Raw genomic sequence first — 11,720 nt, 5'->3', positions numbered from 1 at the left:
CGTTTGTATAAGATCTTGTTAGCTCAGTATACGAGTGTCTTTGCATGAAGCGCGGTGGTACTTGCTCAGATACTTTAAATTTTGGAATGTTTTTTTGCCATGAATTTGATGCAAGAAAAATGCATAAACTTTCGAACGATGCTAATAAAAATCATTCCAAAAACTGCAATTGCTGAACACAATTTTCTCTGAAGTTTTCGAAACTTACGTTCCATTGGCTCTTCTTGCTCTTCTTCTTCAGAAACTTGAGTTCTGTCAAGATGGCTGTCACGAACTGCAATTTCAGCATCCATCCATGCAACTTCAGCCTCCTTGCCCTTTGGAACATTAACTGGGATACTAAAGCATCGGTTAATCTGACCTATAATAATAATAGAAATAAAATTACAATTGCATGTGATAATCCTAAAACGAAATCGATTTTTTTGTGAACATCAATTTGATGTAAAAATTTCGTACCCATATTGTTATTAATTATTTTTTATGTAAGAGTTTAGAGTAAATAACTAACTAGTTGGGTTGGTATTTAGCCTTGAGGCAAGTTACATGAACTTCCCGATATGTAAATAATCGACTTAATCAATAAAAAATAAATTAATTTATGAGTGATTAAAAGTATTCCGAGTGGATTTATTACACATAATTGAAAACGAACGAACACTTTGACTCGGAGTATTTTCTAAAAGCAAATTTTCAAAAATCAATTTTTATAATTGAACCAGTTTCCAGGACAGGTTTATTATGTTCAAGACCAAGTACTCTATCATTATACCAAGTAAATAGTCTAATTTTAATTTTAACAAATATCAAAAAAACTACTCATTTTCTCAAATTTTGATGAATTTTAAAAATCAAACTATTTGCCATAAGGCCGTAATATTTCAGTAAGTTCTATAAGACCATGGTATATATCGCTAAAAAAAAAAATACATAAAAATCGGCTTAAATTTTTTTTAAACAGTTAATTACAAGAAAACAGCTCGGTAGATTTTCACCTAAAATTAATCAGTACCATTCTCAACTAATATCTTTCGAACGGTTTTTGATTTTTTAGAATCGGTTCGGTAGGATGAGCTTAAATGTGGACGAAAGTTTAACACTTTTTTCAAATTGCAAAGAAAACGGCTTGGCAGATCATCGCACAAAACTGACAAACGATAGTCCTCACCGAAATACATCAAATTCTAAAATCGGCCCAGCCGTTTTCGAGAAAACGTCGATTTACAGCAAAAAATCTGTTCACATACACACACACACAAATACTTTTTCCAAATTTGGTCTCATTCGATTCAGAATGGCTTGAAACGTCGAGAAAACATAAAATTAGAGATCGAATTTTTTTATGAAAACATATATATATATATATATATATATATATATTATATATATATATATATATATATATATAATTTAATGAGTACTTGTTTATTTTACATAAATGACCTGTCAAAAGGTCTATGAAAAATGAAATTACATTCCAAACAACCAAATACTATAAGAATTAGGAAAAATATAGACATATGAAATTGTAATCAAAACTGGTAATTATACTATAGAAACTAGCTGTAAGTGGAATTCTGTCTTGAGGAAATTATGGCATCGTGCCTTAAGGCAAATTGCTGGAACTTCCCGTACCGTAACGAAATGTTCGGAATACTGAATGAGGAATACTGAATATTGTGACATTGTCTAATATTTATAAGAATTATATAAACTGAAATTGCAAAATTGCAAAATTAAAATTATTTGTAAAGTATAGTTAGTTAGAACTATCAAAAATAAAATCAGAATTATTTTCGATATACAAAATATTAAAAAAAAAAAAAGTTGGAACAAAAATTTTTTTCCTAAATTAATTATTTTGTTAAGACAAGCAGAAAGTTCTTTGAATCATCTAAATCGGATGCTTAATTCTCTCAAAAACTGACATTTTTACATATTTAGCTCCGTATATTCGAAATGGCTGGGCTGCTTTGCCAAAAAACTAATAACACTTGCCACTAATACACTTCCCCCAATCATAATAATTGAATGTTTTTTAGATCATTCAAATCGGATACTCCGTCTTCTCAAAAAGTCGATTTCTATTTTCTGCACTCTTTGCTCCGTATCTCCGAAACGGCTGGACCTGCCTTTGCCAAAAACTAATCAGCTCTTTTCCCTATCAATAGGAATCGAATATTTTTTGAACCATTCAAATCGGTTTATCCGTGCGCCCGAAAACGTGACTGGAAATTTGTATCCATTCATACATACATACATACATACATACATACATACACACACACACACACACACATCCATTTTTCGGAGGTATGCCAAAATGTTCAGAAACCTTCAAAACGTTGAGAAATGTAAAAATTTTCAATTCCGACTTTCGGCCCGGTACAATAACTTACCCTACAGGAAGTTAAAAAAAAGAACTCAAACAAATATTAGATTTCTGCCCTTATTACAAATTAATAACAAACTAAAACACTTAAAGTCAATATAAAATATTTCTTAAAATACCTGATAAATGTGAGTCTCAGTTGTAGCATCAATAATTTCACCTCTTTTTGGACAAAATACTCGAGTACCCATCTGTCCACAATGTAATCTGATAGCATCAGTTCCTTCTACAGAACCGCGCACAACTATAACTCTACGCGGCTTTAATTGTGAAAGAATTTTCAATAAAGACTCCCCATCTGATCGCCCTTCAAAATCTATATACTGTATTTGTGCTTTAATCTAAAAATTAATCCAAACAAGTAAGTGTAAATAGGAGAAAAACAAGTAGATGAAGTGAAGTAAATTGTTTTGTGCTTACTTCTATCTTTTTTAATGCTGAAATACACTTGTCGGAGTTCTTTAGTATCAACTGAAATAAAACATGTGATTATATAATTACTAATTACTAATTAATAATATAAAGATTCAGGTTTGATGTTTAAGAACTGAATAATAAAATGTTGAAGCTAAATTAATACTATTAAGTTAATGTACAAAAACAAAACTGAATTATGCTAATATACTACTTATTGAAACAATTTATTATTAATCAAGGTTCATTGAAGTAAAACTTCTTTAGGCGCGACTAGGTTGTAAATCCGTACACATGTAACGGAAAAAGCGTTACGCACGAACTGTACGTCATTCGCTCTCGATGAAATCATTTCAATACTGGTCGCATAAACATTGTATACGTACCGATATCAACAAGGAAACCGGCATAGATAAATAAACGTTTTAAAGTTACATCGTGGTACAAAAATCTTGATTAAATGAACTATGCCTGAATTGGAAAAATATTTTACCCTGTTCCTTGAAAATAATAAAACAAATTAAACATTTGTGCCGTGTACTAAACATAAGGTTATTGATTAGAAATTATTACTATATTATTCGTAGTTTCTATGAAACTTTGAAGTTATTAACATGAAAAATATTTTTTAAGCAAGACAGATATTACAGCTGTTCAAAGAATGAGATTATATCGCCAGCAAAAAAGTAAAAAAAAATACAAGCAGTCAATAAATGTACGTTAATTTTAATTACATGAAGTTCTTCAAACACAATTACATGATGAGTGAAGTTGCAAAAACAATATTTGTTTAGACGTTGTTTAACATAATCCACTGTGTGAACGAATATTATAGAATTTATTAATCAGCAATTACTTCATTTCTCTAATATTTGAAGTATGACTTTAATTACATGATTGTTTTAAAATATTATACATATTTTTAATGTTATTATGAATATTTACATAATTTATAATTTAACATTATATAAATGTGTATAATGGTTGACACTAATAAATGTGTGCATCACGAATGTTGCCATATTACTAATAAACATTATTCAAAATTGTTATATGATGAAGTATTTATTTTTACTTAACTTAAATTTGCTACTTCATACAGTAGCAAATAAGTTTTACTTCAATCGCGTGTGAACCTTATGCGAACTCTTTGTTGTAAAAAGTGTCTAGATAATTTAGTTTCATCAAGTGTTTATTTTAGTATTTAATGCAGTGATTTAAAAACATGGATTAAAATGTTTTGGATTATACATATAGAACAGTTTTGCTAATTCAGAGCAGCAAGTATATACCAGAATTTAAGAGAAACCTACCTATTTCTTCAACATTCTTTACAACTGGCTTCAAAATAATATTTTCTTTAACTTCTTCAACATCATCAACCATTTCAGCAAATTTATAATCTTCAGGTTTAATTATTTCTCCATACTCATCCCATTTGATTTTCTCTTCAACAAAAGGAAACATGGCATGCTGTTTTTTGTTAGTCTTGAAAAATCCAGTCTGTGGTTTGTCCTCTTGTTTAACAACAATATCATGTTTACCAGTAATTATACTCATTTCCAGTTCGTCTTCTGAATCTGAGCTCATCACCTCTTTCTCCCTATTTCAGAAATAAATATTTTAGTCGCCCAAGCCAATTTTACTCCTTTTTATTTTTTATTTTCAGTTTCAATAATTTATCATTGCGCAATTACCATATTAAATAATTTACTAAGTAAAATATAATGTTTATATAAATATGGTTTGTTTTTGATTCTATTCAAAATTGCTTATAAACAATTAATTTTCTCATAAGAAAGTACCGTTTCATTGAGGCCATTTGTCCTCTATTTTCCTTTTGTTGTCTTAAATATTCTTCCAATTCAATACCATCTAGCTTCACTCGTTTCTGCATTAATAATTCAATAGTTCTCTCCCCACCATTATCTATTAAGTCGCGACCAAGAGTTCCAGGTGATGATCTAAAAAAATAAAAAAATATCATAAAACAAAAATAGTTGCATAAACTTCTGTGATTATTTGAATTATCGGCTAAAGTATCACACATATATAAAAACAAAGTGATAGTAATATATTATATATAGTAATATAATAAAGTATATATAGTAAAGTCTAGAAATTAGAAGAAAATAAATAAGATTGGAAAACTTAATGAATCAACCATTCTAATATAAAAAACTGCTTTCAATTAAAAATGAGTTTATGCAAACCTAGCAGTCAGTATGATACTGTTATTAGGATTACTAGCCCACATAGCAAATAGTTCTCGTGAAAATCCACATTCCATATCTATACCACTTGCTAATACAACTTTGGGACTAGAAACACGAGCGAGTTCTGCCATGGAATGACATAGAACAACATGGCGAAAATGAAATGGATTATTTCTAGCTCCTTCAAAACTTTTCATCAATTTTTCACTCATCCACTCTATCTAAAAATGCACAAAAGAGTTTTATATGAAGGCTTTAAGCATTAACATAGGATATGGATAAATAACACAAACTTATTAAAACAATGCACCTGGGATTTTGCAAACTCTACAACATTATAAGTGACATTATTTAAGAAAGCTAATGAATATGCCAATAGGCCACTTTCTTTATTTTTCCATAGTTGATCCAACATGTGAGCCAGTTCCAAAACACGACCAGCAGTATCAACTGCTACTAAAACATTACCATTATTCCTAAGTGTTTGAAGTATATTAGCTGGAAAAAATTAAATTAGTTATAGTTCATGTATTGATTAACATAAAAAATGTGTAAAAAACATAGTTACAAATGCAAAACATATGAACATTTATGTTACATTCAAAACAGTTACTTCAACTTACTCATAAGCTTTTCATCTCTTGCTCTACGTCTAGCCTGTTGATATGTCGCATTAAAAGCATCAGTAATAAGTAAAGAAGGCCTTTGTAGTTTTTCTAATTCACATCCATTTAAATGCCGTTCCTTTTTATGATTGAAATCTACAGCATATACAATATCTTCTTCGCCTTCCTAAATAAATTACAACAGATTAACAGGCACTAATTATCATATATTCTATTTAATCATTTTTCTATAAATACTTTGACAATTTTCCAAATAGTACCACCTATCATATGGCCTGCTGGTAGTGGCGTAATTGTGATTCCGTAACCTTTTCCTAGGATAATATTTAAGAAATGAGGCTCATTATATAATAACAATTTAAAATACTTTAGAATTATTTATAACCTTTCATGGCTACGCTTTGATTATATTTAAGTTGAACAATTTTGTCAAAAGCAGCATCAACATCGTCCAATGTGAAAATATTGAAATCAGTTGCATTGTAATGAGACTGGTATAAATCATACATAAACATTTGCCCCATCTTATAAACTGGTATAGTTGCATAAATTGGGCAATTCAAACCTAGTCGACCGACAATATATGGAAGAGCTCCTAGATGATTGGCATCAGGATATGATAGCAAAACTACATCAATTGTGTGTATATGCCTATAAGTGAATATTCATGTAAAAATAAGCAAAAAAAAAATAGTGCATTAAAAAAGCAACATTACCTCTTAAGTTCTTTCATAAAATCAGGATCAAATTTTTCATCCCATCCACAGTCTAATAATATTTTCACCTCATCAACTTGAAGAATGTAGCATGGGGGGCTTTCATCCATAGCCCCCGAAATGGTATGCAGTTTTATAATAGACGTCATTTCAAATAAGAAATTTAATCACTAATTTAAATAAATATATACTAACTTTCTATAATAGTCATTTTGAATAAAAGTCATCAACACAAACAACCAGATAAATTGATTAAACCGTGAACAACGAACTTAATCTCAAATATATAAAAAATAAAGTCATTTCCCAAGGATTTAAAACATAGATATTATTAAACACTATCTTATTTACAAAATGAATACATTATACATAAAGTACTGACAAGAAAATATATAGGAGAATCCCAACGAATAAATAACCTAACCCAGGCCCTTGTATCTCAGTGTAAAACCCGCGTTCACTAATCGTACTTAAAGTAACATAACCTAGGTGAAGATTTGGCGCTAGTGAGCCGATATCAAGTGACAGGTTTGTAATTCTCTAGCATCAAGCCGCCATTTTGATCTGAGTTGTTATTGTGATTTGCCACTATTCTGTTAACGAGTGTTGTGTGTAATTGTTTATTAAGTTTGAATAATTGCTTAAACAAAAAGTATGACTTTTAATTGCAGAGGAAGTGTAGTGAATATAATAGAAAGTGTGGAATATATGTAATACATAGTGTATATAATGTAAGAGTCATTCGATATGACTTGATTCATTGTAAGGAATATGCTGAAAAGAGCCAAATCTTATTTGGGATGATTATCAGTTACACAAACACTGTAATTCAGTGTTCGCTAAGTTATACTAAATCTTTATAGTACTAGAATAGAATAAACTCGTAGAATAGAAGTTTTTGGTAGTATTAGAAGTCACGGGGTTAATAATACCATCTTACCGGGCATTTATTAGATCATACAAAAGCCTTGTAGTCAATAATTTTCATTCTGTCAAGTTAGAGTGCAATCAAAATTATTATTATAAGTATGTGTGATTTGTATTTAAAGCTGTAGATATGTTTATTGTCATTTTTAATTTTATTGATGAGATACATATTATAATACATTATTGTTTGATATGTTATTATCATTGTATTTTTACAAAATATAATATTGTAATGCAAAAATTCAATTCAAATAAATTATTTTTCAAGTTATACATTTTTTATATAATTATTAATTTTTTTTAAAAACTATAAAAATATTCATTTCAAATTTTGGCGCGCTAATTCGAATGCCGAGCGATACGCGATTAAAGCGCCATTTCGAACTGTTGTACGCTACGAAAACTAACTCTCTCACCCCGTTAAAACCCAAAAAATATGCCATGTACTGAGACACCCAACAAACGTCAAAAAAAAAAACGACTTACCAACATTCAGAGACAAAAGACACTGTGTAATACACCCGAACTGTCATTCGCAAATGAAACGTCAAAATAACACATATAACCTCCATGAAAGAATTGCTTTCACAGTGAAATGTTCTTTGTTAGCGAATATTATTACGAAAAACGATAAATTTTGTTTGATTAGGACATTAAAGAGTGTTTTAGATTAGTTATTGTAGTTACTCACACTATTTTCTATGTTTTAACTTTATTGTCAGTTTTATTTACATTTCTCATGGAATTAAGGCCAGGAATTTACACGCTTAGATATTAAATGAACATCAAAGTTCTTGATGTAAGCTCTGTTCATTAGAACACAACTTATTTATATTTTGTGTATATATTTATAATCATATAATAAAATGAAGTCAAACATATGATATGTATTAAATTTTGATATTTTCAGTCTTTCGTTTTATCGAAATATATATCAACACTCAACTCACATATTTCAATATATATATATTATTCATATATCGCATTTATAGTATTTGTATATAAATATAATAATGATATTTAGAATGTTCTAAAATAATGAGGTGTATCTCATACAAATTTTAACAATATTGCCATGAACAATACCAAACATAGTTAAAGAACAACATCTTTTCGGATAAACATTTTTATTAAAAATGAAATATATACACATTATATTATTTACAATTTGACCTATGTTATAGAAAACATTAGATATTACAATGCAGGGATATTACAAATGCACTTGGCATACATGTCGATATAGTATATATGGTTTTAAAGGTTTTATAACAAAATTGACACGAATTGCTCTTTGTCATGCTGTCTCCTGAGGTGTCGATATAAAGAGCTACGAGCTGTAAACGTGGTTTTGCATTCACTACAAACAAAGTCCATGTTGGTTTATTGGATAAATTACAAATAAAATAGATATCGAGAATAAGGAGCAAAGTGACTAAATTGTATAAATTGTGAAATGAGTATGAACTAAAGGCTAGAGAATGAAAATAGAAAGTAATGTAAACGTAAGTAAAAAAGTACCTAAATAATATGGAAGCTAAGCTATTAACGAACCTAAATGTAAAAACTACTGAAATAATATGGAACCTAAGCTAGACCTAAATGTTAAAAGTACCTAAATAATATGGAACCTAAGGTAAAAAGTATTTAAATAATATGGAACCTAAGCTAGACCTAAATGTTAAAAATACCTAAATAATATGGCTAAGGTAGTAACGAACCTAAATGTAAAAACGACTTAAATAATATGAAACCTAAGCTAGACCTAAATGTTAAAAGTACCTAAATAATATGGAAGCTAAGCTAGTAACGAACCTAAATGTAAAAAGTACTAAGCTAGACCTAAATGTAAAAAGTAGCAAAATAATATGGAAGCAGCTAGACCTAAATGTGAAAAGAAGGTAAAGAAAGTGGAACCTAAGCTAGACCTTAATATAGAAAGTGAGATAATAACCCTCAAATAAAATAAACCTAATGAAGAAGTAAATTTGTTAATTTCAAAAAGCGCAGTAAAAAATATAAATGAAAAGAAACAGAACGAATTATAATAAAACATGTTAATGTAACAAAAATAATAATAAAAGCCTTACTTAAGAAGAAACGTGCACAAGCGAATCGATTGAGAGCACCAAAATAGTAACCGCAGAGGAAAGAACAATATAAAATTAAATGAAATAAATGAAAGAATCATAAAGAAACGAAATGGAAAGGCATAACTGCAAACAAAATGAAATTAAAAACGCACAATCAGAATATACTTGAACAGAAAATGGCGGACACGACACGATACAACGCTACAAGAAAAAAATGAGATCGAGTCTTCAGACGCGTGGTAGAAGAATTGCACTAAATATTCCCCTAAATGATTTGCAGAAAGCAACACTGCTGAAATTTTGACAGGTTATGGGCAACACCGGAGCCAACTTCAGTGTGTATGGGTGTTCTGGCAATCGTAATTTTTTGTTATTTAATGACTCCTATTGTCTTTATATTAGAAGAAAAGTTTCTAAAAACTGATGTTATATTGCACTTGTGGATTTTGAGGAGCTCTTCAGGACGTACCGTGCAGAATAAACAATTGAAATTTTGGTTTTATATTCTTGGATGCATGTACTTTGAAAATAAAATTAGAAAAAAGTAAGTCCTTTAACAAATTTCGGAGTAATATATATATATATATATATATACTAGCAAACCCGACGAACTCCGTTTCGCCACCAGATAGTTTCGTGAGAAAGATGAAGAAATTTTTTGTTTGTTTTATATTTTAAAAGGAGAAATTTGATTTTATTATACAACAGTAACGAATTTATTTTGATTACAAAAATGAAGTGTTTTTTACTTGAACTTCTCTAAGTAAATGAAAGTGAACCCGCAAATTATCCATTTATGGAAGTGATCTTTGGAAAACCACATTTTTTGTTTTTTGGTCTGACGTTAACACAAACAAAGCGGATGGTTTTCCAACTTGTGAACAGGTAACGTATAACTGCTCATGTGAAAAACAATGATTTTCTAAATAATCTATTTGAAATTTATCCCGCAAACACTAAGCAATTGGCCTTGCGACATGTTATTGCGAACGCAAGGCGAACTGGATATTGCAATCGTTTGAAGTCAAACGGAAAACCAGTCAGAATCTTCGGTATGTCACCAAATCGCCAGCAATTTTTGATTGTATGGTGAAATTCAGGGCGTGTACATCATTATTCTTTGCGGCAAGAATTGCTCGTTGACTTAACCAAGCATAATTCTGATAATTCTCACTAATGTCATTACTCGAACTTTTAATTACGGTGCGTAAAGTTCCAGCAGCTTGCATTAAGGCACGACGCCATGCACAACTAATTTTCTTAGCTATAAACCTTGCGGAGCCCGAGACCTTTCGAACGAATGCAAAATTGTCGAAATCGGTTCGTGCGTTCTGGAGTTATTTTTCAAGGAAGAAAAACCGGACTTATTTTTATATATATAAAAGATAATCTATTTGAAATTATTTAAAACAGTTATTGATTATTTTTATTACTCGAATTTTTAATTACGGTGCGTGAAGTTCCAGCAGCTTGCATTAAGGCACGATGCCATGCACAACTAATTTTCTTAGCTATAAACCTTGCGGAGCCCGAGACCTTTCCAACGAATGCAAAATTGTCGAAATCGGTTCGTGCGTTCTAGAGTTATTTCGTCAGGAAGGAAAACCCGACTTATTTTTATATATATAGAAGATATATATATATATATATATATATATATATATATATATATATATATATTGAATGGTAGAGTCTTGGATTTGTGTATATTTTGTAGAGTTTCGAACAAGAATCTAAAAATAATACAAAATAAAAAACAAGAAAAGTTTTTAATAAACAATTTCTTTATTTAATTATTTGTTTACTGTCAACGTTTCGGAACTAGGTACGTTTCATCTTCAGGACATCTGTCAAGAAACATGATGTTGATGAGATTTAAGCAAACAATATGTTTAGGAAACACAAAGTGTTTACACGTGCTACATATGAACCACCAAATACAGTTAGTTCGTTTCCAAAAACCAATAGTATAACATCGAATACAATATTATTTGTTTTCAAATAATAATTTAAAAAAAAGACAACACTTTTAGTAATTTTGATTTACAAAAGTTAACTATTCGGCGGAAAAATAACTCACAAATTCTTGTTTAGTGAAAAAGTGCTAACGGATATTCAAACATACAGGTAATTAATTCAATTTTATCATTAATCCTTTCTTAAAAAAATTTTCCATAACTTTCAAAAAATTTCTATCATTTTTAATATCCTGTTCTCATAATCCACTCATTTATTTTTATCATTTTCATTTTGATCATATTATCATATTTCTGTACATTATTATTTGTTACAATTAATTTATTATTTAAGAAAAATCTATTTTCTATTCCTAAACA

The 11,720-nt window shown here is 29.4% G+C and overlaps 1 pseudogene; it reads right to left on the bottom strand.

Annotated features, from left to right (window-relative positions):
* Positions 1-208: 208 nt before the first annotated feature.
* On the bottom strand, positions 209-6,627 carry LOC113381334 (annotated as a pseudogene).
* Positions 6,628-11,720: the final 5,093 nt, after the last annotated feature.

This window comes from Ctenocephalides felis, unplaced genomic scaffold (genome assembly GCF_003426905.1).
Source record: "Ctenocephalides felis isolate EL2017-DRISC unplaced genomic scaffold, ASM342690v1 CF-g0.4_SCAFFOLD_02815, whole genome shotgun sequence".
In the NCBI taxonomy this organism is placed as follows: domain Eukaryota; kingdom Metazoa; phylum Arthropoda; class Insecta; order Siphonaptera; family Pulicidae; genus Ctenocephalides; species Ctenocephalides felis.
This window is presented reverse-complemented; position numbering and strand designations above follow the sequence as displayed.